The 25,309-nt window shown below is 44.4% G+C and overlaps 1 protein-coding gene across 2 annotated transcripts in view; it reads right to left on the reverse strand.

Moving 5' to 3' along the window:
• Plppr1 (phospholipid phosphatase related 1) overlaps nucleotides 1-6,149 on the reverse strand; it is a 268,437-nt gene extending 262,288 nt beyond the window's left edge. For both annotated transcript variants that reach the window (XM_005078715.4, XM_021232288.2), the window contains exon 1: nucleotides 5,770-6,149. The gene's annotated coding sequence lies outside the window, so the exon portion shown is untranslated. The remainder of the gene's footprint in view (nucleotides 1-5,769) is intronic.
• Nucleotides 6,150-25,309: the final 19,160 nt, after the last annotated feature.

Here is a 25,309-nt window from a genome sequence, read left to right on the forward strand (position 1 = left end):
CATCTCAGGCTGGCTTCTGTGCTTTCAGTCATGTTGTCCATAAACAGGGTTCACCAGCCGGCAGATCCGGAGACACCATCAGGTGGGACACTCAAGACCATGACGCCCAGGGCTTCAGGAAACACCTATGGTTTAGTAGGGGCAGGACCCTGTGTCTGTCCTTGTCCTGGCCACATTCTTGAGATCAGGCTTCCTTTCCTTCTGCTCTCCTGCTCTTCTCCTGCTCCCCCCCTGCCCCGCTCCCCTGCTCTCTGCTCTCCTCCTGCTCCCCCCTGCCCTGCTCTCCTGTTACCCTGCTCCCCTGCTCTCCTCTCCTGCTCCTGTGCTCTCCTCCCCTGCTCCCCTGCTCTCCTCCTGCTCCCATGCTCTCCTCTCCTGCTCCCCTGCTCCCTGCTCTCCTCCCCTGCTCCCCTGCTCTCCTCCTGTTCCCCTGCTCTCCTCCTGTTCCCCTGCTCTCCTCCTGTTCCCCTGCTCTCCTCCTGCTCCCTGCTCTCCTCCTGCTCCCCTGCTCTCCTCCCCTACTCCCTGCTCTCCTCCCCTGCTCCCTGCTCTCCTCCCCTGCTCCCTGCTCTCCTCCCCTGCTCTCCTCCCCTGCTCCCCTGCTCTCCTCCCCTGCTCTCTGCTCTCCTCCCCTGCTCCCCTGCTCTCCTCCTGCTCCCCTGCTCCCTCCTCTCCTCCTGCTCCCCTGCTCTCTTCTCCTGCTCCCCTGCTCCCCTGCTCCCCTGCTCTCCTCCCCTGGTCCCCTGCTCCCCTGCTCTCTGCTCCCCTCCCCTGGTCCCCTGCTCCCCTGCTCTCTGCTCCCCTCACCTGCTCTCCTCCCCTACTCCTGTGCTCTCTGCTCCCCTCCCCTGGTGTCTGCTCCCCTCCCCTGTCCCATGCTCTCCTCCCCTGCTCCCCTGCTCTCTGCTCCCCTCCCCTGCACCTTTTGTTCTCGAGCACTACCTCTTTCCATCTGCTCCTCCTTGATAAGAACTTGCTGCAAGCTCACTGCACCTTCCCCAGTGGTCCCATAACTCTCCCCTGCCAGACTTCACAAATGACGGATAGATGCACATGCCTGGATGCTCTCCTCCACTCCCCTCCGGACTCTGAAATATGGCTTCTGAGCACACTGTCGTACAAAGCTGCCTTTCCGACTGTCACCAGGGAGGTCTGCTCAGTGTCTGTCTGCGGTTCTCTACTTTCTATGCTGGCATCCCTCCTCATTTAAAGCCACCCTGGTCATTGGCACTTTCAATAAAGGGACACAGACTAAAGGATAACCGATAACCCCAGTAGCTGTGAGAGCTTGTTCTGATACTGACCAGCTTGTTATCTCACAGCAAAGCTGTTAAGACCTGTCTCGGAGTCGAGGACTCACGCACACTGCAAATCAGATTCCCTGTGTGGGTCCTGAGACAAGGCCTGACCCAAGGCACATCTCTGGAGTCTAACCATCCCTCTCACACTTCCCCTAGACATTTTGCATCCATACCAGAACTCTCCTACCTTGCCTGTAAAGCCCATTCCTACCTCCCATACTGGAGCTCGATTCTCTCCTTTATCCCTACCTGTGATCAAGTGCTGAGATTTCAACTCTGGACTGATAGACTCCTTTTCTACCCTCCCCCTTAGTGCAAGAAGACTTGACATTTATTATGACGTTACAGTACTTTCAAAGATGATCCAGAGAAATGCCCAAATCCACTTCTGCAAAACGGAATCCATTTACCTTCCCTGACTAATCTTTTCCTCCCTCCTTTGCCATCACCTGTACAGCTGCGAATCATCAAATACACGGTGCTGTCTGGAATGTGCTTTTCCTTCAGCACTGTGGTCAGTCTGAGAACAAATTCTCCTTTTGCTTCATGCTGATGTCTCCTACTGGGACCTTCATATTGTAACTCCAGATGTGTGGACTTGGATCAACAAGATACACAGACCCTCCCCCAAGTTGTTCTGTGGGTGTCTGGCTAAGATCCAAGGATGTCAAGATGCCATGAGCTCTCAAATGAGACCCTGAAGCTTCAGACCCTTGAGTTCCAACTTACTTATAAAGTTTTCGGTAAATTCACTAAATAAGGATATTTTGACAAGCAAGGGGAAGGGGTCTGACATGCAGTGTGTGTTATTTTCACTGCCTCCAAGATTTGCTGGTCATCTAATTTCTTCAATACCTGTTTTAAAATGATGGCTCAATGCTGTTCACAGTGACTCTGTGAAGAATTAGCATTCCTTCACAGATCAAGCTGAGAAAATGTGTTCTTGTTTTAATCTGCGGTCCCCCTAGAACATTTTTGTCTCTCGCCTCCAAGAGTGAACCCTCAGAGAAGCAGAGGGCACGACTTAGCTCCCATCTTCCTAATGCAGAGTCATCCCTTGGTGATTGAACCTCTCATTCCCTTATTCAGTCACCCATTCAGTGAGTGTGTATTGCAATGCTGCTTTACAGAAGTCCTGGTCTGAATGCTGAAGATACAGCAGTGACTGTCCTGCCCTCAAAAAGCAGGAAACAGAAGCCAGCTGTGAATACGGAGGGGGTGGGGGCTGATGAGCAGAATAAGGAAGAGTAGCAGCTTTTACTCCCACCTCTTGTTTCCCAGATACATCTCCTCCCCACCCCTACTTCACCGTCCCTGTCATTCCACACTTACATTCCCACAGTAAGCTCCAGGCCTGCAGCTCACCATCCCCAATCCATCCTCCACGCTGTGGTCATGGTCATCATCACTCTCTAATGCACATCTGATCACGTCTCAAACTTTCCCAACCTTCAAAGGCTTCCCGGCTTTTAAACAAAATTGAAGCTCTTTTGCTTGTGGCTGGGTGGGCGGGGGTTCCAGTCATAGGTGATTCTGGCTTATTTCTGTGACGTGCTGTTATTCCATTCCAAGGAGATGAGACCCTGCATCTCTTACTGCAGTCCCACAAAGCTCCTTCTGGGACTTGCATACTCTCTCTGCGTGGAAAGTCTTTCTCTTCTTCATGCCATTGCTCAAGACACATCTCACGTCAAACTCCCTAAGAAGCCTTTTGCTCTTCCCACCTTCCCTTTGCTGGAAACTCTCCCTTGCTGATGTTATAGCATCCTGGCCATATCTCTGTGCAAACGCTCACCCCATAGCATCAGTGGTTAATTAGTGTCACCCACACGCTATTCTTTCCCGTAAGGCTCTAGTACACGGGATGACTTACAGTTAACCAATTTATATCAAGCAGTCACACATCTCCTCTGCCTGGAATGACCTTTCAATCTTCCCCTCCCTGTAGAGACTTTTTTTTTCAAAAATATCCCAAGGATCACCTAAATTTCCCATGAGAAGGAAAGCAAATTGCTGACTTGATTGTACGCTGTTACTACTGTACCAATAAGTTAGTTATACACTAACCTTAAAGGTTCGAACCAGCTTTTGCTTTCTTGTGTTTTGTTTGTTTAATTTTGTTCCTTCCCGGCTTCAGCAACAAGTACTGATGCATGTTTCATAAATGTTGAGAGAATCCGGAGGGTGGGAGTAGAGTGTAGTGCGTAGGCATCGCACTCTGGCTGCTTCATGTAAACACTCAGAGGGCCAGAACTACGTTATATATTTTTATACAGCTTCTGGTACTAAATGCAGGTTGGTAAGCACCCATCAGTAGAATCCGCGTGTCGTCAAAATAAAGTGATGTTGCAAATGAAGGAAGAGGGAGGGGACCAGAGGAGAGTAGATGAAGAACCCTAGTAAGAAGGGGAAGTTCATCTTTTCTTGCCAAGATTTTTGAGAATAATGATGAGACTGTCACCCTGAAGTTAAAAAAAAAGGGGGGGGGATGGGAGGGCATAGGCTGACAGTCATTTTAAAACTCTGCCAATTTCAACTGGAAAGCATGTCTGGGAAGGCATTTTCTTTCCCCGTTATTTGAAAAGGGACAAAGATAAAAAACACTTTGAGATTTCTCTCTCACTGAACACCCTTTTAACAGTCATAAAACCTGGCTGTTTTAATCCTGTGTTTCCCTTTTCTCAATGCCCCCACCCCCATTTTCCTTTCTTCTTCCAAACCTCCCCTGCTCTCATAAGCTTATGAGACAAAGTATCACCTGGGAACTTTCTCTGTGAAGCTCACATAGGCTACAGTTCTCTCCCATTTCAAAGCCCCAAAGTTTTCAAAGCAAAACTGCTCCACGTTGGGATCAGCACAGAGAGGTGGCCTCCACTTGCCATCTGGACGTGAGAAAGACCGTCTCTACTATCACCCACTCACTGGTACTAGATCCCAGCATTCTTTGTCAGCACCAGCTAGTCCTCCCTTACAAACTCCAGACTCTGGCTTCCAGAAAAGACAAAACCGACTGTACCCACGGGCATCCACCCCACCTTTTTGACACAAATACCGCAGGATGAAGAAACTTCAATCCACACACTTTCTCTACCTAAAAAGAACAAACTTGTGATTATGACAAAGACAAGCCTGGGAACAACCTAGTCTTCTGTATTCCAGATATGACACCGAGGGCATCCCCAGATCCCATTCCATGAGCTAGAACTGCCAACCACAGTCCCAGAAAGGAGGTGAATTGAGTGAAAGCTTCACAGCGCCGGGCACTGGACGTCATCCTGCTGCAACTCCTTTCCTCCACACCTCTGACTTGCCCCTCTGCTATTCCTCTCTATTCTTCTTTGTCCCGGCTTCACCTGCTGACCCAGTGTTGGCTACCTCAAAGGGTCATTAGATTCCAGGCTTTCCCTGGGTGCAGGGGGCCCTTTGCTCTCTCCGCGAGGCGAGCTTGCCTCACCGGGGACTGGCTTTTTAAAAAGGAAATTCCTTGCTCAGGACCTTTTCCCCGGTGCAGAAGAGAAATACAGCCGTGCCAGTCCACCAACCGGAAAACCAGGTGGTTGGTGGCAAAGCATCGCCCAGAGAAGGTTGAAAGCAAAAACGAGAAGCCCACAAAGACAAACAGCCCCGAATCCTACACATACTCCACACGTGTGTGCCATCAAATTCAGAGCAAAAATAAATTCCCAGATTCGCTTGACACCGCGGCCACCACAGCTGTCTCAGTCCAGTCCCTAGAGCTGCTGCATGGTGTGTGTGGAGAGCGACCTCCTCCCCTCGACACCCCCTCCCCAAGCAGATACCCTGGGGCCTTGCGTTTCTAGGAGGTGATTATGCCAAGCCTTTCAGTAACTCATCATTCATCCAGCAATGACCCAAGCCTCCCCCTAGAAACTCTTGTCACTGGTGTGGACGAGAAAGCCCATGGTTATCCCAATTCTCCAGGTGATACCTTTACTATGTGCCTGGAGCTCAGGAAAGAGAACCTCCCGCAGGTGCCCACGCCTGAAGCAAATCAAAGGCAATGCTTACAGCTAGAGAGGCTGAGAAGGCTCAACCCCTGTTGGGTGGGCGGCTTGGGCACCAACTACCTGCGAGGCTCCGGACCCCCACTCCCACCCCCGCGATGCCTCTGGGCATCCCAGCCCAGAATGCAGTCTGAAGGGCGGAACCGGACAGAGAGAGCGCCTCCACGCCCCCTTTGTCTCCACGTTTGCCAAATGACAGGAGAGGAAAGTTTACGAGCCTGGACAGGGTAGCTTCTGGTTCCATTTGGCACCTCGCAGGGAACGACCCTCCCTGGAATCGCCCTTTCCTCCCCTAAATAACCAGGGCGCTATCCTTGGTGTGCACCTCGAAACCCGCAAACCAGGCGTGGGCCACCTGCACGGTGTCATCGGGTCCGAAACCTGCCTCTTCTACCCAGCTGTCCAGGCTCAGCTGTCCCGGGTGCTGCAGGCGCCACACTCACCTCAGGTGGCCTAAGCTTCCTCCCTTGCGCCCTATTGGGCGGCCCGGCTGCGGGCAGCGCGGTGCATTCAGGCAGCGGCTGCAGAAAAGCTCCCCCCGGCGCTGCTGCATTCCGCCTGCGTGGGAGAGCGAGCGGGCGAGCGCGCGGCGCGGGCGTGTGCAAGTGTGTGTTTGTGTGGTGTATGTGTGCGTGTGTGTGCGTGTGTGTGTGTGTGTGTGTGTGTGTGTGTGTGTGTGTGTGTGTGTGTTCGCGCGCGCGCGCAGGAGACTGGGGTGCGCGGGATCACAGATCCCCCTCAGCGACCATCCCGAGCTCTGCTGCCTCCTCTCGCCTTCGGGTCCTGGTTTTGGGGTTTGGGATCTCTGGTTTGTTTAATGAAAGAGAAGGCGCAAAAGGCCGGCGGGGAGGGGGCAATGGGGGGGCGGAGAGGCGGGGAGAGGGCCGCGCATGCTCAGAGAGGGGTACCGAGCTTGCTCTCAAGAGCTGGGGCGTGAAGCCTACAAGGTTGTGCCCCTGGGAGCAGCGGGGGCTCAGCGGGGTTCTTGGAAGGCAGCCGGGGGGAATCCTGCTGCCTGGCTGCTCCCTGCCTGGGGACTCCCGGGCTCCTGCATGCTGGAAGAAGCCACTGGCGGGATCCCCACCCACCTAAGAGCCGCTTCTGCTGCCAGTCTTGGGTAGCACCGCGTTCTACTTGCCTTGGATATTTTTAGTCCTCGATCAAGAAATCCCAGGAGCCAGCGCATGACATCTGCCCAGGGATCCACAAAGAAACCCGGGCTGCAGGACTAAAATGAGCTTCTTGACTTGCGTTTCCTTCTTCCCTGCCAACTTCCACTCTGTGACCAGCAGCGGGTGGGGTAGGCAGTCCCCGAGTCGCCCAAACAGCTTTGATGGCTTCAGGACAGAAAGGCACATAACGGGGACAGGAAAGAAGGCGAATCACCATGAACCCTGGATTCAGCCTCCTTGGGTGTCAAGATTCGATGGAGAAGACTCTTGCCTACTCAAGAGGGCAAAGAGAACAATGCAACCTTTGTCCCACTTGTCTCCAGGGCGGAAGCAATTGTAGGCTTTCACCAGTTGGGGCTTCTGACCCCACGGCTAAGCGGAAGAACTGTCAACTTAAGAGAATCCAGTAAGAGAATTTGAGCCTGCGAAGACACAGTAACCCGAGGCCACGGGACAGCAGAGGGTGAGAGGCTTTGCCAGCAGAGTGGAAACTTTCTCAGTGATGTCTGCACAAAACAGGCAAATGGTTAGTATCCATTCACAAGCTGCCATTTTCTTATCACTTTGTGATCACACAGCAGCACACATACCCTCATCTTCCCCCCTACTTTAGAAAGACACCCCAAACAGGGAACTTTCTGGAAAGGCTCTCCTGTCTTCTGCTCACTCATTTTCTGTACCCCAAGGAAGAAGAACAGAAACAGCACTGCCTCCTCTGGCAAGTGCTTTCCAAGCCTTCACTAAAGCTCACTTCGAAGTGCTCCCACTACGCTCTGCAAGCAAGCAGATGCCTTCTTGCTGAACTGTGACCTGGGTCCCATTCATCATCCCAGTAATAATGCCAAGTGACACTTGAACAGCAGGACAATTAGATCAAATCCTAGGACACACACGGAGGGGAGAAAGCAGCATGTCTAAATACCACAAACACGAGCAAAGTTCGGGAGAAAAGAAAAAAGCCGAGAGGGAGAACATCAGGATAGAAGCATCCCATAAAGAGGAAGTGTCCAGGAAGTATCGCCGGTGGCAAGCACCTCCCCCTGAGGGCCTTTAAAAATAGAGCTGATGAGTTCTTTGCTTAAAGGACGGTGACTCTGAGTCTCCAACCATCCATAAGGGAGATCAGGGTCTCCAACAAAACATCTGTGGTATATTTGGGACTCCTATCTATGTCGGGTCTTTGTTTGTTTTGCTATTGCTCTATTCAGAAGCATTTCAGATGTACCTGTCTCCCCCCAACCTTACTCCCCTACCTACAATTCTCCTTAAAACAGTGAGCAATGTTTACAGGAATTTCAAGGTGCTTGTATTAGCAGAGCCAGCCACTGTGCTCCCTTGGGACAGGGTAACACGGATACCATATGTGCACTATGTAAGAGGTTAGTGTGGCCTCTGAATGAATACAAAAGCTGGGTGGGACCCAGAAGAGGATTAGACTGGGTTAGGTAGGAACAGTCTCAACTTCCCAGCTCTAGCTGTAGAAGCAGAAGGAAGGCACCTGTAGTCGTAATACCAAGAAGCAAGCAAGTCCTTTATGCCCAGCTTTGCCAGGGAAGGGCAGGCAGGACAGTGTTTACCTCTGCCATTAGGGACAACCTATTCACCAGCTTCTTAACTTTTATTTTGTTTCACTGATTTGTTCAGTGTGGGGTGGGTGTGTTAGTATGTGTGTGGACACAACCGATCACATCTGGAAGTCAGAGAACAGCTTTGGAGAATCGGTTCTCTCCTTCCACGATATATGGATCCTAGGGATGAAACTAAGGTTGACCTGACTGTAGAAACCTTTACTGCTGGGACAACTCTCTGGCCCCATTTCACCATCTGAAAGTACCAAGTAGCTTCAGGTCAAAGGTGAAGGGATCCTTTTTTTTTTATGTCTTCAGTTGCAAAGCAAATGGAATCCCTCTATATTGCTTCTACTACAGGACTCAAAATGGGGAGTTAAAGAACAAAGTTCCACTATCTGGGGAGTGTGGGAACCCAGGGGAGTTAGCTGTGATGATGTACACAGTGCCTACCATGCATGGCTCTCTGCAAATGGCAGCTGTTAATGTTTTGGTTAACATTTATTTTCCTTGCTGTGAAGTTTGCTGTAAGCCGACGAGATTTTCTTTCCTAAGAGTATGCGAGTGAAATGGCCAAATAGCACAATCTTCCTAGTTTCCCTTCTGGCTTCTTCCATCGCCCACTCACCCATCACCCCAATGTGTTTAAGTCAATGTAGTAAAAAGAATACTATGAAGAAATGTGGTGATGTAAGTAGTACCTAATTCCAACCCTCACATTTCTATACTACTATACAGATATAAATGTGAGACATACTATGTCTCATATTTCTCATAATATGAATAATGACTCCCCTTGCCTAGCATGGTCTCTTGGAAGACTCCAGTTTCAGTGACAATCAACACTGAAAAATATCTATTTTCACTTTTTAAATTAACTTACAAAGTAAGGTTTCATAGGGCTTTTCTCATGCACATTTCACTTTGGATGATTACTCCAAACACATGCCCAGTCCTCATTTCACTCCTTCCTGTCCCCACCGTACCCTGTCACCCGCAGTATTGCCCCTTCTGCTTATTCTGTTGTCATCACCACGTCTAAGTCCCCCTCTCCCCAGTCACAAGGATCCCTTCTAGTTTCCTGGCCTTTATCTATATTTATCCCCACCTACATATACATACGCAGTAGCTAGAGGCTAGGACGCGCATGAGAGAGAACACATGGTATCGGTCTGTCTGAACCTGTGTTACCTCAAATAATGTTTTCCAGTTGCATCCATTTTCCTGCAAATTTCATGAATTCCTTTTTCCTTTACAATTGAATAAAAGCATACTGTATATGTGTACATTTTCATTATCCATTCACCTGCTACTAGACAGCATATTCTTTCTCCTTTCTAAATTTACCTATCAAATATGTTACTCCTGACTGTAAGAGCTATATTAGTTATAAATTTTTTCTGTCAGAAGCATGACAAAATCATTCCCACAATCTTCGAATAAACAATAAGTAATTTAGCACACCAGGTCTGTTTTTGTTTATCTGTCCTTGGTGCAGCTCAGTTATGAGCCACTCAACAGAGAGTCTTTGTGCTTTTGGTGCCTCAAGAAGTAAGCAAGTGGTATATATTTATTAAATGTTTAAAGGGTGAGTGACAAATATACACTCACAAATTAATTTATGCTGGTAAAACGTTGACTGTGAAACAGACTTCTGAGTTCAGTAACGTTGACGCTTTTAGAGATAATGAAGTTGGTAGGTACTGTTTTTAAGTTTTTGTGTGTGTGCAACTGTCTGAAAGTGGAAGTTGAAATGAGAAAGACAAAGCAGGTGTCTGAAGACAGTTTTTATTCCCTTGGAAACATATAAATCAAGCCCATTCTAACTTTTATCTAGTTTGGAAGGAGAATAAATTTGGGCTCAATATGGTTGATCGTCAAAGAGACAGATTCTTGCTAGACAAATAGTCCACCAGAATTATTTTCCAGTGTGTCAAAATGTCTCCACAAAGAATAATGAAATTGTGGTTAGAATACTGAATAAATAAATAGATAGATAAATAAACAAACAAATAAAGAGAAGAGCCACGTCAGGGGTACCATCCCAGCCTTTCTCCTCTGTCATGCATGAAAGTGAGAAGTTGGTTTCATTTTCATGGGTAAGGGTGGAGCTGGTGGGGGTGAGAACCACAGAAAGGTCTTAGCTCTGGTCCCCACCTAAGCCATCGAAAGGACAATGAGAGGATCAGGTGAGCAATACTATATTTGTCTCCTCCACTCATACACATCTAGTAAGAACTCACTGAGACTGATCTGAAAACTGAAGGAAATCCAACGACAACAGCTTAAGTCCTTTGTATCCTGCTATCAGAAGGAGTGGATTCTGCTGCATTCTACTAATCACACAAGCCTGGTCTCTCCTCCGATTGTCTTAATTTAGTCTTCATCTTAGGATAACTGCGTTTCTAAATACAACACTGGCTGACATACAGCGGTAGAACCTTTCTCTTATTCGCAGACTTTTCTCACTGATCTTGAACCCTGAGGTGGTTTGAATGAGAATTATCCTCATAGGCTCAATTGTTTGAATACTTGGTCCCCCGCTGATGGAACTATTCTGGAAGGCTGCGGATGTGTGGTCTTGTTAGAGGAGGTGTGTCACAGGGCAGTATTTGAGGCTCCTAAAGCCTCCTGCCATCCCCAGTGATGTTTGTGCTTCTTCCTTATCGTAGCTGGAGATGTAAGCTCTCAGCAGCTGCTCCGGGACCACACCTGCTTGACTACCACCATGCTCCCTGATACAATGATATTGATTCTAACCCTAAGAAACTGTTAAGCCCCAAATAAACTCTTCTATAAATTGATGGTGTCTTACCATATTAGTAAGAAGTTAGGACAGATCTCATGCTTGTGCTATGCTGTCTGGGCTTCGCCATATTCTATGCTTTATATTTTGGGTTACTACTTCATATGTCACACACTCTCAGACCCAAAGTTTCCATCAAGGTCTCCAGGTCTGCCCACGGTCAGCTTTCCTTAGAGCTGCAAAATGGGCAGAAAGTCAGTCTTTTCCATTCTGACCCAAGCTGCCAGTCTGGGATGGTTGATTCTTCATGGACTAAGTGTCTTTGTTTCTTTTATCATCTTAAATTCAGAGGGCCAAACTGAATTATTCGATCATTGCTTTATAGTAGTCTAGTCCAGAGGTCAACGAACTTACTTTATAACAGACCAGTAAGAATATATATATTGTCTGTCTTGTAGGCCATCTGGTGTCTGTCAGAAGTACTCAACTCTGTAGCCACTGACAATGCATACAAGAATGGGAATGGCTGTGTTCCAGAATTTTCCTTTTTATAAAAATATGTGGTGGGATGGATTTGTCCTACACAGTATTGTTTGCCAACTCTGAGTCCAACATTTCCTTTCTAACCTTCATGTCTGTCATCAGCAATGTGTTGGGCATAAGAAACTTTAAACTTGAGTTTTGTCCTGTGTATAGGAAAACAATAACTGGTTATTTGTAGGAAAATAATGACACTGGTGCAGGCAATCTTAGTTTTGTCAGTTTAGAGGTTTCTTGTCAGCAAGCATTGCCTTTCACTAGCTTAAAAACACAGTCAAGAGATTGGATTTTTTTTCTACTTGTAAAGCATCTGCCTGTTTTCTGAATATAACAGTGTAAGCAATAGCAAGTATACTATTTTTAGCCTAAAAGCAACTTATCCAGTCTTAGAAATTTGATGAGAGAAGTGTTCAAAGAAAAATGAAAAAAAAAGGCTAGCTTGATATTCTTTCCTTCTAAATTAGAACAAGTAAGTACATCCTGACTGAGTGGCACCTTCAGAAACTACCTCTGCAAATAAATCCAACCCAATAAAAATGTGTTCCTGGCACAGGCCACAGCAGCCAGAATGGGTTAATACCTTGCCTGTCTGCCTGCCTGTCTGCCTGCATAACTGATCCCTTCATGGATTCTGCACCTAGTGACTTTTTCCACACCATCTGAGCTCACCACAGGGCCCTGATGGGCCCTGCCCCCAACCCCAGAAGACTTCTGCCACTGAGACACACATCACACCAATGGCAACTGCTCTCACCCAGTTGAGAAGAAGCCCTTCCCCAGAACTCCAGAGGACTCCATTGGCCCAGACACAGTCCACATCAGTTGGAGGCACATATGTCACAGGCCCATTTATAGTCCACACCAGTCAGAAGAACAGCCCCAGCAACTCCACAGGAGGCCAGGCTGGTCCTAGGTAGCCCAATAGAAGACTCATGCTTTATTGGAGGCCAGGCCAGATCTAGAGATTCAAGAAGAGTTTGGCTTTACCAGAGGCCAGAGCAGATCAAGGGACTCAAAGCCAAACAGGAGACAGAGCTCAGGAAATCCTGCAGAAGAGAGAGAGGAAGAATTGTAGGAGCCTGATGAATCAAGGACATCACAAGAAAACTGACAGAAACAACTAACATGGCTCATAGAAACTCATGAAACAACAACCAGGAAGTCTGCATGAAGCCAACCTAAGCCCTTTACATATATGTTATTTTTGTGTAGTTTGGTCTGCTTGTGGGACTCATATCAATAGGAGCAGAGGCTGTCCCTAAAGCTTTGACTGGGTTTTGGGAACCTATTCCTCATACTGAATTGGTTGACCAACCTTAATACAAGGGAAGGTACCACAACTTAATAGTCCATGCTTTGTTGATACTTATGGGAAACCTGCCCCTTTATAAACAGAAACAGAAGAGGAGTGTATTAGAAGAGACAGAGGGAATATTGGGGGAGGGAATGGGAAGAGAGGAAGAAGGGGACACTATGGTAAGGATGTAAAATAAATAAATTCAAAAAATGTATCATTATTTATGTAAGCACCCATGCAGAGGCAACCCTATGCTGAGTTGAACTCATAGGGTTTTAACTATTCACTGAGTACTTTCACAACATTCAACACAACTTAAAAGTGAGACTCACCCCTGAGAAATGTCTAGAGATTCAAGCATGTCTATTAAAATACAATATTTCTGCAATTCTAGAATTCATATGAAATCACAGTGGACTCCAGATAACCAAAAATAAAATTAAAAGGAGAAGAAAATTGGAGGTCTCACTTTCCATGATTTCCAAACTTACTACAAAGCTAATCAAAACATTATGGTGTTGGCATAAAGACAGACATATAGGCCACTGAAACAGAATAGAGAGCCCAGAAATGAACCTCACATATGGTGAAAATGATTTTTGACAAGTCTGCCAAAACTGTTCAATGGAGAAAAGACACTCTTCAACAAAAGTCAAAGGAAGAACTGCTTGCCCACATGTAAAATAGTGACACTGCATTCCTATTGTGCACCAAAAATGTTAACAAAGTAATCAAAAATCAATCTTAATAGCTAGGTCTTTAAAACTCTTAAGAAAGCCAAAGAGAAAAGCTTTATAAGATGGGTGTTAATAATCATTTTCTAAGTACAAGTGACAAGATAAAAATTGATAAACTTGTTTAAATCAGAACTAAATAATGTGTATCAAAAGACACTACTAAACACAAAAGAACACCTCATAGAGAGGAGTTTTCTTTTAATCATAGGCATCATGTAACTGGTAAGATGTTAATATTAGGGCTAGAGAGATGGCTCCACAGTTTGCAGCACTCACTGCTCTTCCGGAGAACCTGAGTTCAATTCCTAGCACCTACACTACCCCTCAAGATTGCCTATAATTTCAGTAATAAGGGATCTAATGCTTTCTTCTGACCTCCATGGGCACCAGGTACACATGTGATACATAGATACACATGCAAGCAAAGTACCCACACACATAAAATAAAAGTTAAAGAAAAAAGACATTACAATTCAAAGTCCATAAAAAACACTGGGGATGCATTGTTAGCTCAGTTATGGAGAGCAATTCTGTTCCTAGCACCCCTATGGTGGCTCACAGCTGCCAGTAACTCCATTTTGAGGAAATATAGTTTCTGTAGGTACCATACACACACATGATGCACAGACATACATGCATGCAAAACACTCCTATGCATAAAACAAAAATAAATGATACTTTTACAAAAGAAAACCCACAATTTAACAACATCAAAAGTAAATTAATAGATCAGCAGAAAGGCCGGTGTCTTGGTCACTGTTCTATGGCTGTGAAGAGACACCGTGACCAGGGAAAGCTGGCTTACAGTTTCAGAAGTTTAGTCCACTTGTCATCATGGTGAGAATAATGGCTACTTGCAGGCAGACATGGTACTGGAGAGGAAGCTGAGAGTTCTACAGCTGGATCCACAGGTAGCAGGAAGAGAGCGTGCCACTGGGCCAACCTTAGAGGTATACGTCCTCCAACAAGGCCACACCTTCTAAGTAGTGCCATTCCCTCATGACTAAGGATTCAAATATACGAGCCTGTGGGGGCCATTCTCACTCAAACCACCGCAGCTGGGCACACATCTCTCAAAAGGAAGATGCACGAATGACAATGACCACCTGGAACACACTCTGATATCAATGTGTGCCCATCCACACAGAAACTATGGCAAAGAAGAAAACAGCAAGTGTTAAAAAGGACATGGACGATCTGGGATTCTTATGGGCTGCTCACGGAACTGAGTGATCTCTATGACAATTCTTTTAAAAGCTAAGCACAGCCCTGCTGTATGATATAGCAATGGCATTTGTGGGTATATATTCTCAAAGCTTAAAAGCAGTGGCATGGATAGATACCCGGACACCTGTGTTTGTAGAAACATTCATTCACAAGAATCCTCAACTGCCCATTGACAGGTGGTGGGTGAGCAAAATACAGCATACATACCCAGCAGAATATTGTTCGAGGTTGAGAAAGGAAGAAAATATTCTGACAGATACTATAGCATATTTCAACTGTTCAGAATAAGTGAAATAAACTAGTTTTAAAAGTTCAAATACTCCATAACATACGAGAGTAAACAAGTCTCGTCAGTTCCAAATGAACACATAGGATGCTATATTAATTATGAAGCTGTTGGTCATTTGTAATGGTTTCTTGTTGGCTAGCTCTGACTTAATTATTAACCCACAACTGCTAATCTGAGTATTTCCACATGGTCTTCTCTTACTAGAGAAAGGGCCCAGGCCTCTTACTCCTATAGTGTCCTACATGGTGACTGACTGTGCCTGTTTCCAAGAATCCTCCTTGACTCCTAGTCCCACCTATCTTGTTTCCCTATTGGCCAACAGTGCTTTATTTATCAAACAATAAGACAAACATATACACAGAAGGACTTCCCCCATCATAACAGAATGGAGTTTACAGATGCAGGGAGGAGGGAGCAAATGGGAGTTATTTACAAGTACAGATTTCCAGTTAAGGAAGATGAAAAAAACAAAACAAAAATAAACAAAGGTGGGTGATGGTGATTACACTTTTAAAAGGTTAAAATGGTAAATTGGTGGTGTGTATATATTATCACAATTTAATTTTATTTATTAATTTATTTGTCTAGGTAGTTAGTTACTGGAGTTGTGGGAAAATGATCTACCACTGGGCTATAACCCCAGCCCCACAATTTTTTTAAATTACAAACTTATAAAGAACAGATAGAGTGAGTTGACAGGAAGACCCCATGTAGCTACCAGGAAGATAGGACACCAGGATATTCTCCGGTAAGCCTAGACCACATGGAGATACATAGATTAATAGAAATGGGTTAATATCAAGATAGAGCTAGCCAATAAGAAGCCTGAGCCATTGGCCTAACAGTTTATAATTAATATGAGCCTCTGTGTATTTATTTGGGACTAAATGACTGTGGACCTAAGCTGTCAGAAAATTTCATTCACACATGAGAATTAAGATAATGTAAAAAAAAAAAGACTAGATAGGTTTTTATTTCTGTAAAGAGATACCATAACCACAGCAACTCTTATAAAGGAAATATTAAATCTCACAGTTTCAGAGGTTCAGTCCATTATCACCATGGCGGGGTGGCTTGCAGGCCGATATGGTGCTGGAGAAAGAGCTGAGAGTCCTATATCTTGCAGGCTGTTAACAGGAATTAGCTGAATGTCACAGGAAACTTGAGCAAAAGAGACCTCAAAGCCCACCCCCACAGTGACATACTTCCTCCAACAAGACCACTACCATTAGAGGCCATTTTACTTCAAACTGCCACAGACTTTAAACTAATAGCAACTATCTATCATCAAGTCAGTATCCACCATGTTCTCACCCAAACATCATCTTGAAAAGGTGATGTTTATAAGTAGTTACCATATTTATTTTTCAAATTGTTTCATGACCTTTTCTCTCCATTCACAAGGCTAGCATCCCAGGCAAGACTCTCATCACCCAAACTGGGTTGGCACTAGTGGAGTTTGATACCTGCATTGTTTCACTTTACTGCAGGGTTTTTAGACTGGGATAGTCTTGAATCTGTTCCTCGTTTACTTAACAAATGTGTATCAGACACTTTGGGCCAATGTAATGACAGCACTGAGGTCAAGAACTCCTAGGAAATCTGCCTGATAATTTGACTTTGTATGTTTATGTTCTTTTAATTGATGTCTGTATTTGCTAAAAGAACAGTTCCAAGAATGGTTTAAAAGGAAAGCCTCTTAAATAGTTTTAAAATAATAGCAGTGTTGCTGAAATACAGTGCAGTCACTGTGTGTGTGTGTATGTGTGTGTGTGTGTGTGTGTGTATTTGTGTTGGCACCTGCAAGGTACCTGTGTGTACAGATGTGTATATCAAATGAGGCCAAAGGAGGATACCTGTTGTCCTGCTCCATCGCTCTCCCTTCCTGCATTGAGACAGTGTCTCTCAGTGAACTTGGAATTTTCCATTCTTCTCAGCTAGGCTGGCTGGTCAGCTAGCCGCATTGATTGTCGTTTTCCATTCTTCTCAGCTAGGCTGGCTGGTCAGCTAGCCGCATTGATTGTCCCATCTCTGTTTCCCTCCACCCCCAGTGCTGAGGTTACAGGTATGCTGAGTCATGCACAGATGTTTTACATGGGTGGTGGTGTTCTGAACTCATGCCTCCATGCGTGCACAGCAAGTGTTCTTACCTACTGAGCCATCTTCTCAGCCTTGAAAGTTTTGCTTTCTATACCTTTGACAGAGATATGAGTTAAACTTACAATAATTGACTGAAACTTTGAAAGAACATGCCCATTGGTGAGCCCATGTCCCAAATCTAGCAATGGATCCATTAACTGAGGAAAACCTTCAGGGAAACCCTGTGCCAAATGACGCAAACCTCTTCATTAAAGTACCGGTGATGGTTTACCTCTTCCCCATTACCATCAGCAGGACATCTCCCCTGGAGATCATCATCACCGTCAGTCTACACAGCTCAGTAAGCCAGTCAATGAGGCTGGATACATCTGCTGTCCAGATTGCTCTCTTTACCCTCTGACCAGGAAAGGCATCCAACTAAGCAACTGACATCCTCCAAAAAACACACTGTTCTCCCACATCTAGGCATGAACCTAGAATAGCAACCTAGTAGAACAGGGTTTCCACTGCCTGAGCTAGCCATTGTGATTTCTGACAGATGGTAAATGATCCAAACCTAGAAAACTGGGTCAAAATCCAGAACTCTGTCTTCAATGAAAAGAAAAAATATCCTTTTTATCCTTTATGTGAACACTAAGCAGTTGGTTTGCTGTAGGCCTTGAAATACCATGAGGTTATCCTTAAGGTGATTCTGATTTTGCTGTGCCTTAAAATACCTCTAGATGTTTCAGTTGCTTGGGAAGTTCACTTGGTCTCTGGCTTAAAGCATTCAATTTTCTTTCCGACACCCTATTAGAATTGTCTTGATAAATGCAGCCATTTTGGCATCTCTTTAAGAGTAACACAAGCGAAGATAAAGAAAAGTAAGGCAACCTGCACAATGCTTAATAGATTCCCCCACCCCCCAGCCACACCATGCCTTTTTTCTATTCCTAAATACGTGAGACAGTCTCACCCATAAGCACACTTCATACATGTCCCCTTCTCCTGTCTCTGAAGTGCCAGTTTAGAAGGCTGGTGCCCTTCAAGGCTAACACCCACTGCTAGACAGATGGAGCTGAGAGGGCCAAGGCCAAGGCCAGGCTTATGCTGCCAACTCATTTGGCCACAGGCCCAGCCATACTCCACAACCACCAACGCTGTCATTATCCAGCTAAGGCCGGTCTCAGTGCTCTTTGCTGTCAGCTTCTCCGAGCTCCTGAAGATGACAGTAGGTGCAGCTCCGTCCTGGCACCCATACGTCTGCCAATCACAGCTTTATGCAGTTGATAAGGTGTCCCTTGGCAAGAGGCAGTCAGAGGCCCCCTCCCATGCCAACAGCAGGTGCCAGGAGAGTGTCTACAACAGCTGTCAGCCTCCCATTGCCAGGCTGGTGTGACTGGCTTGCTGGGCACTCCTTTCTTCCCTGCAGTTCGCCAAGCTTGACAAGCATTAGTTTTGAAAAGGAAGATTGACTGTCTTGTTGCATCTCCATTATGAGATCCATCTTCTGTTATACTTATTCATACACACATCCAGTAGGACTCTAAAATAAGATCTGGCCATGCCACTCACTGGCTTAACCACCCAATAGCTTTTCCCAACTTGCTGCTCAAAATCCTTCAGGGGCTTGGTTAAGACTGTTTTGGCTCCATACCTCACCATTTATAACTCAGTTCCCGCCAACACTGCACGCTGGTTTTGTTCCCCTCACCATATATGCTTAAGTCTTATTTGTCCTTCAAGTATCAGTTTAGACACAACTTCATGTAGAAAACCTGCTCTGAATTCCCTAAGGCAGGGAGAGGAAGCAAAATGTCCTGCCTGCCTCTGTGTCCCCAAGGCTCTCTTGACTTTATCTCTATCCAGCCTACTATATGTGTAAGGACTATATGAAAGTCATACATTTATGTGTGTTATATTTAAAATACTTCAATCTTCCTGCTATGTCCCAACTCAATAGCCATTGTGACAATATTAGGTGTTGCGGCCTAATAAGAACTGATTAAGTCTCAGGGTGGAGTTCTCATGGGTGGCATCAGGACTAGATTCATTTTCTTCTTCCACTCTGCCAGTGGAGAATGTAACAGGAAAACCTGCACCTGATGTTGGGCTTCCAAACCTCCAGAAAAGGGAGAAAACAACACTCTGTTCTCTCGAATGACACAGCCATGGTTATTGTGTCCTAGCATGACAAAGGCAGGATGCAACTCTATTTACAGACTTTAAACACATTGAAGGTAAGAGCTATCTTTTATGTCACATGTGCTAGGTTATCAACTTATGTTTGCTGAATAAATAAATTCACAGTCACGCTTTCCCACTAGAATTAAGTTACAAGACGTGGCAATAAAGGAGTAACTCAAGGTGATACCTCTTCTGGAAAAGCATCAGTGTTAGCTTGTGCTTACCCACAGGTGTGTCTGATTCAAAGTGAACATGGAGAAGCTGAAGGTGTCACTCAGCTGCAAAATATGTGATTAGAATGTGTGAGGACCTAAGTTCTACCCCTAGTGTGATTGCGTGCGCATGCACCCACACACACACACACCCCCCCCCACACACACACAATAATAGTATTGGGAAAGGAAGGAGAGGAGTGGAGGGGAGCGGAGAGAAGGGGTAGGGGTGGAAGAGCACATCATTCCAGACTCAACATAGAAGAGCAAGAGGTCTCTCGTCATCATCTAATGAATGAGAAATCTTATCTCTTGAGCATCTCTTTGCCATTTTCATTCAGCTAAATCCCTTCATCTCCATGCTCATCCTCAACCATCAGGCAGCCTCCCTAGCACTCCAGGAAGCAGAGGCCTGCTTTGGCACATCGGTGGTACCAGGGCCTCACAATATGCAAGTCTCTGGCACAGATACTCATCAGCAACTGTGACGCCTCATGCCTATGATAATGAATGTCAGCAGTACTGAGGGCCCTGGAACTTGAGTGGCAGCTGCAATGTATATCAGTTTTGTTACAAAGATCACCTTCTGCCAGTAAGGTGAATATCATCATCCCTTGCAATATAGAGGTTTTCTCTTAAAAATTAGTTGTTTCCCCCCACCAGCACCAAGAAATAAAGTAGAGAGTGCCTTAACTCCATTTGATATACCACAACATACTGGAAAGTGTCAGGATCATTTTTTCTGTGTCATTGGGTCTCTAATATGACCTAGGGTGATATAAAACACTAAAAGCAGAACATTGAATAAAGACCCAAATCATGAGTTCAAATTAAGTTTGAGCTCTTTATTTATTTCTCATATTGATTGTGATTAAGAGCCCTCTCAGCTTCAAGTCCATCATTTGTAAAATGTACATTCATTAAAAGGTAATGTCTTTTTTCTTTTATAATTTAAATTAGAAATGAGCTTGTTTTACATGTCAATTCCAGTTCCCTCTCCCTTCCCTCCTCTGACACCCTATCCCATCCTCTTTCTGTTCCCCAGGGAGGGTGGGGCCTTCCGTGGGGGATCTTCAAAGTCTGTCATATCATTTGGAGCAGGGCCTAGACCCGCCCCCGTGTGTCTAGGCTGAGTGAGTATCCTTCTATGTGGAGTGAGCTCCCAAAGCCCATTTGTGAACTAGGGATAGATGCTGATCCACTAACAGAAGCCCAATAGATTGCCCAGGACTCCTCATTGACACCCATATTCAGGGGGCTGGGTCGGTTCTATGCTGATTTCCCAGCTATCAGTCTGGGGTCCATGAGCTCCCCCTTGTTCAGGTCAGCTGTTTCTCTGGGTTTCACCAGTCTGGTCTTGACCCCTTTGCTCATCACTCCTCCCTCTCTGCAAGTTGGTTCCAAGAGTTCAGTTCAGTTCAGTGTTTAGCTATGGGTGTTTGCTTCTGCTTCCATCAGCTACTGGATGAAGGCTCTAGGATGTCATATAAGGTATTCATCAATCTCATTATTGAGGAAGGACATTTAAGGTATCCTCTCCATTATTGCTTAGATTGTTAGTTGGGGTTATTCTTATAGATCTCTGGACATATCCCTATTGCCAGATTATATCTCCTTCCTTCCTTTCCTCTATTCTTCCCCTTCAATCAATCCCCCTGCTCCCTCATGTCCTCCTCTCCCCTCTTCTCCCCTTCTCTTTCTCCTAATTACCCCTCCCCTCCTCCCATGCTCCCAATTAACTCAGGAGATCTTTTCCCTTTCCCCTTCTCTGGGAGCCATGTATGTCTCTCTTAGGGTCCTCCTTGTTTCCTAGCTTCTCTGACAGTGTGGATTGTAGGCTGGTAATCCTTTGCTCTATGTCAAATCCATATAAGAGTGAGTACATACCATGTTTGTCTTTTTGTGACTGAGTTACCTCACTCAGGATGGTTTCTTCTAGATCAATCCATTTGCCTGCGAATTTCAAGATTCTATTGTTTTTTTTTCCTGCTGAGTAGTACTCCATTGTGTATATGTACCATATTTTATTTATTCATTCTTCAGTTGAGGGTCATCTAGGTTGTTTCCAGGTTCTGGATATTACAAATAATGCTGCTATGAACATTGTTGAACAAATGTCCTTGTTGTATGAGTGTGGAAATTTTGGATATATGCCTAAGAGTGGAATTGCCGGATCTTGTGGTAGACTGATTCCCATTTTCCTGAGGAACCCCCATATTGATTTCCAAAGTGGTTGTACAAGTTTGCACTCCCACCAGCAGTGGAGGAGTGTTCTCCTCTCTCCACATCTTCTCCAGCATACACTGTTGTTGGTGTTTTTCATTTTAGCCATTCTGAAAGGAGCAAGATGGTATCTCAGAGTTGTTTTGATTTGCATTTCTCTGATGGCTAAAGATGTTGAGCACTTTCTTAAGTGTCTTTCAACCACTTTAGATTCTCTATTGAGAATTCTCTATTTAGTTCTGTAGCCCACTTTTTAACTGGATTATTTGGTGTTTTGATGACTAGCTTCTTGAGTTCTTTGCATATATTGCAAATCAGCCCTCTGTCAGATGTGGGGTTGGTGAATATGTTATCCCATTCTGTGGGCTGCCATTTTATCATGTTGACTGTGTCCTTTGCCCTACAGAAGCTTCTCAGTTTCAGGAAGTCCATTTATTAATTGTCGATCTCAGTGTCTGTGCTACGGTATTATGCTCAGGAAGTAATCTCCTGTACCAATTCGTTCAAGGGTACCTCCCACTTTCTTTTCTAAGAGGTTCAGTGTGCTTGGATTTATGTTGAGGCATTTGATCCATTTGGACTTAAGTTTTGTGCATGGTGATAGATATGGATCTATCTGCAGTCTTCTATATGCCAATATCTAGTTATACCAGCACCATTTTCTGAAGGTGCTTTCTTTTTTCATTTACAAAAAAAATCAGGTGGGCGTAGGTATGTGGGTCAAAATTCCAGTTTTCAATTTCATTCCATTGGTCTATCTGTCTATTTTTGTGTCAATACCAAGTTGTTTTCAAGACTATAGCTCTATAATAGAGCTTGAAGTCAGGGATGGTGATGCCTCCAGAAGTTCCGTTATTGTACCGGGTGTTTTGGCTATCCTGGATCTTTGTTATTCCATATAAAGTTGAGTATTATTCTTTCAAGGTCTGTGAAGAATTGTACCAGAATTTTGATGGAGATTGCATTGAATCTGTAGATTGCTTTTAGCAAGATCATCATTTTTACTATATATCTATCCATCCAAGAGCATGGGCGATCTTTCCATTTTCTAGTATCTTCAATTTCTTCCTTTAAAGACTCAAAGTTCTTCCTATACAGGTCTTTCACTTGTTTGGTTAGCATTACCCCAAGATATTTTATGTTGTTTGTGGCTATTGTAAACGGTGATGTTTCTCTGATTTCTTTCTCAGCCCATTTATCATCTGTATATAGTAGGGCTACTGATTTTTAGAGTTAATCTTGTATCCTGCCACTTTGCAGAAGGTGAAATGATCATGTGATTTTTGTTTGTCAGTTTGTTTATATGGTGGATTACATTGATAGATTTTCGTACGTTGAACCATCACTGCATCCTGGGATGAAACCTACTTGATCATGGTGGATGATATTTTCTGATGTGTTCTTGGATTCTATTTGCCCATATTTTCTTGAGTATTTGTGCATCAATGTTCATGAGAGATATTGGTCTGTAGTTCTCTTTCTTAGTTGTGTATTTGTGTGACCTATGCACCAAGGTAATTGTAGTCTTGTAAAAGTTTGGCAACAAACTTTCTGCTTCTTTTGTGTAGAACAATTTGAAGAGTATTGGTATTTGCTCTTCTTTGAATTTCTGATAGAATTCTGCACTGAAAACATACTTTTGATTGGGAGACTTTGACAACTGCTTCTATTTCATTAGAGGTTATATGTCTGTTTAAATTGCTTATCTGTTCTTGATTTAATTTTAGTAAGTAATATCTATTGATAAAGAAACAGTGCACCGGAAAAGGGGGGTCTAAGATACTTTATTAAATATAGAAATCACTTACCACTTACAGGGAAAGCTGGGAAGCGTTCTGCTCTCTGAAGCATGTTCAGCATCCAAGAGAGAGATCTTTCTTTCTCTTTCTCCTATATATCTCTTGCCTTTCCCACATCTCTCTGTCCATGGCCCAAACAGGCGTGGCCAGTATCTCAAGTACTTGACCTCTCCCCTACAATCTATCCATAAAATTGTCTGTTTCTTTAAATTTCCAATTTTGTGGAGTACAGGTTGTCAAAGTATGAACTGAAGATTCTCTGGATTTCCCCACTGTCAGTTGTTAAGGCCCCGTTTGTTTTCTGATTTTGTTAATTTGCATGTTCTCTCTCTGCCTTTTGGTTAGTTTGGATAAAGGTTTGTCTATTTTGTTGATTTTCTCTAAGAACTAACTCATTGCTACATTGATTCTTTGTACTGTTTTCTTTGTTTCTACTTTATTGATTTCAACGCTCAGTTTGATTATTTCCTGGCATCTACTCCTCCTGGGTGATTTTTGTTTCTTTTTGTTCTAAAACTTTCAGTTGTGCTGTTAACTCTCTAATGTGTCTATTTCCCAGTTTCTTCATGTGGGCACTTAGTACTATGAACTTTCCTCTTAGTACTGCTTTCAGAGTGTCCCATAAGTTTTGGTATGTTGTGTCTTCATTTTAATTGAATTCTAGGAAGTTTTTAATTTCTTTCTTTATTTCTTCCTTGACCCAGGAATGGTGCAATTGCCCATTGTTCAATTTCCATGAGTTTGTAGGTTTTCTGCCATTTATGTTGTTGTTGAATTCTAACTTTAAAGCATGGCAGTCCAATGAGATACAGGGGTTTACTCCAATTCTTTGTGTCTGTTGAGGATTGCTATGTTGCCAGGTATGTGGTCTATTTTAGAGAAGGTTCCATGTGGGTCAGAGAAGAAGGTATATTCTTTTGTGTTTTGAAAGAAATTTCTATAGATGTCTGTTAAACCCAATTGAGTCATAACTTCTTTTAGTTCCTTTGTTCCTAAGTTTCTGTCTGGTGGTCTTGTCTAGTGGTGAGAGTGGGGTGTTGAAGTCTCCCACTACAACTGTGTGAGGTTTTATGTGTGATTTGAGTTTTAGCAATGTTTCTTTTGTGAACATAGGTGCCTTTGTATTTGAGAGATAGATGTTCAGAATTGAGAATTCATCCTGATGGATTTTTCCTGTGATGATTATGAAATTACTTTCTTCATCACTTTTTGTTGTGTAAAACCTTTGCGCCATCCTGGTTCCAGAGCCGCATCAGTCCCAAATGAACACAGAGGAGGCTATATTAATTACAAAGCTGTTGGCAGTTTTCTTGGTTTCTTACTGGCTATCTCTGACATAAGTATTTACTCCATAATTGTTAATCTAAGTATTTCTCTTACCGGAGAAAGGGTCCGGACCTTTTACTTCTCTGGAGGCTACATTGTGACCCCTGTGTTTCTCTTTCCCAGAATCCTCCTCAACTCTTAGTCCTACCAATCTTGCTTCTCTATTGGCCAACAGTGCTTTATTGACATATACACAGGACTTCCCCATCAACTTTTGTTTGATTTTAGTTTGAAGTCTAATTTGTTAGATATTAGGATAGCTACACCAGTTTGTTTCTTGGGTCCTTTTGATTGGAAAATCTTATCCCAACCCTTTACTCTGAGGTAATGTCTGTCTTTGAAGTTGAAGTGTGTTTCTTGTATGCAGCAGAAGGATGGATTTAGTCTTCATATCCATTCTGTTAGCTTGCGTTTTTATAGGCGAGTTAAGACTATTAATATTGAGGGAGATTAAGGACCATTGAGTGTTAATTCTTGTTTGCTTTGGATTTATTGGTGGTGGTGGTATTGTGTGTGTATTTACCTTGGTTTTTCTTTTGGCTTTTGGAAAAGTGGGATTACCTATTGCCTATGCTTTTGTG

This window comes from Mesocricetus auratus, unplaced genomic scaffold (assembly GCF_017639785.1).
Source record: "Mesocricetus auratus isolate SY011 unplaced genomic scaffold, BCM_Maur_2.0 Super-Scaffold_6730, whole genome shotgun sequence".
In the NCBI taxonomy this organism is placed as follows: domain Eukaryota; kingdom Metazoa; phylum Chordata; class Mammalia; order Rodentia; family Cricetidae; genus Mesocricetus; species Mesocricetus auratus.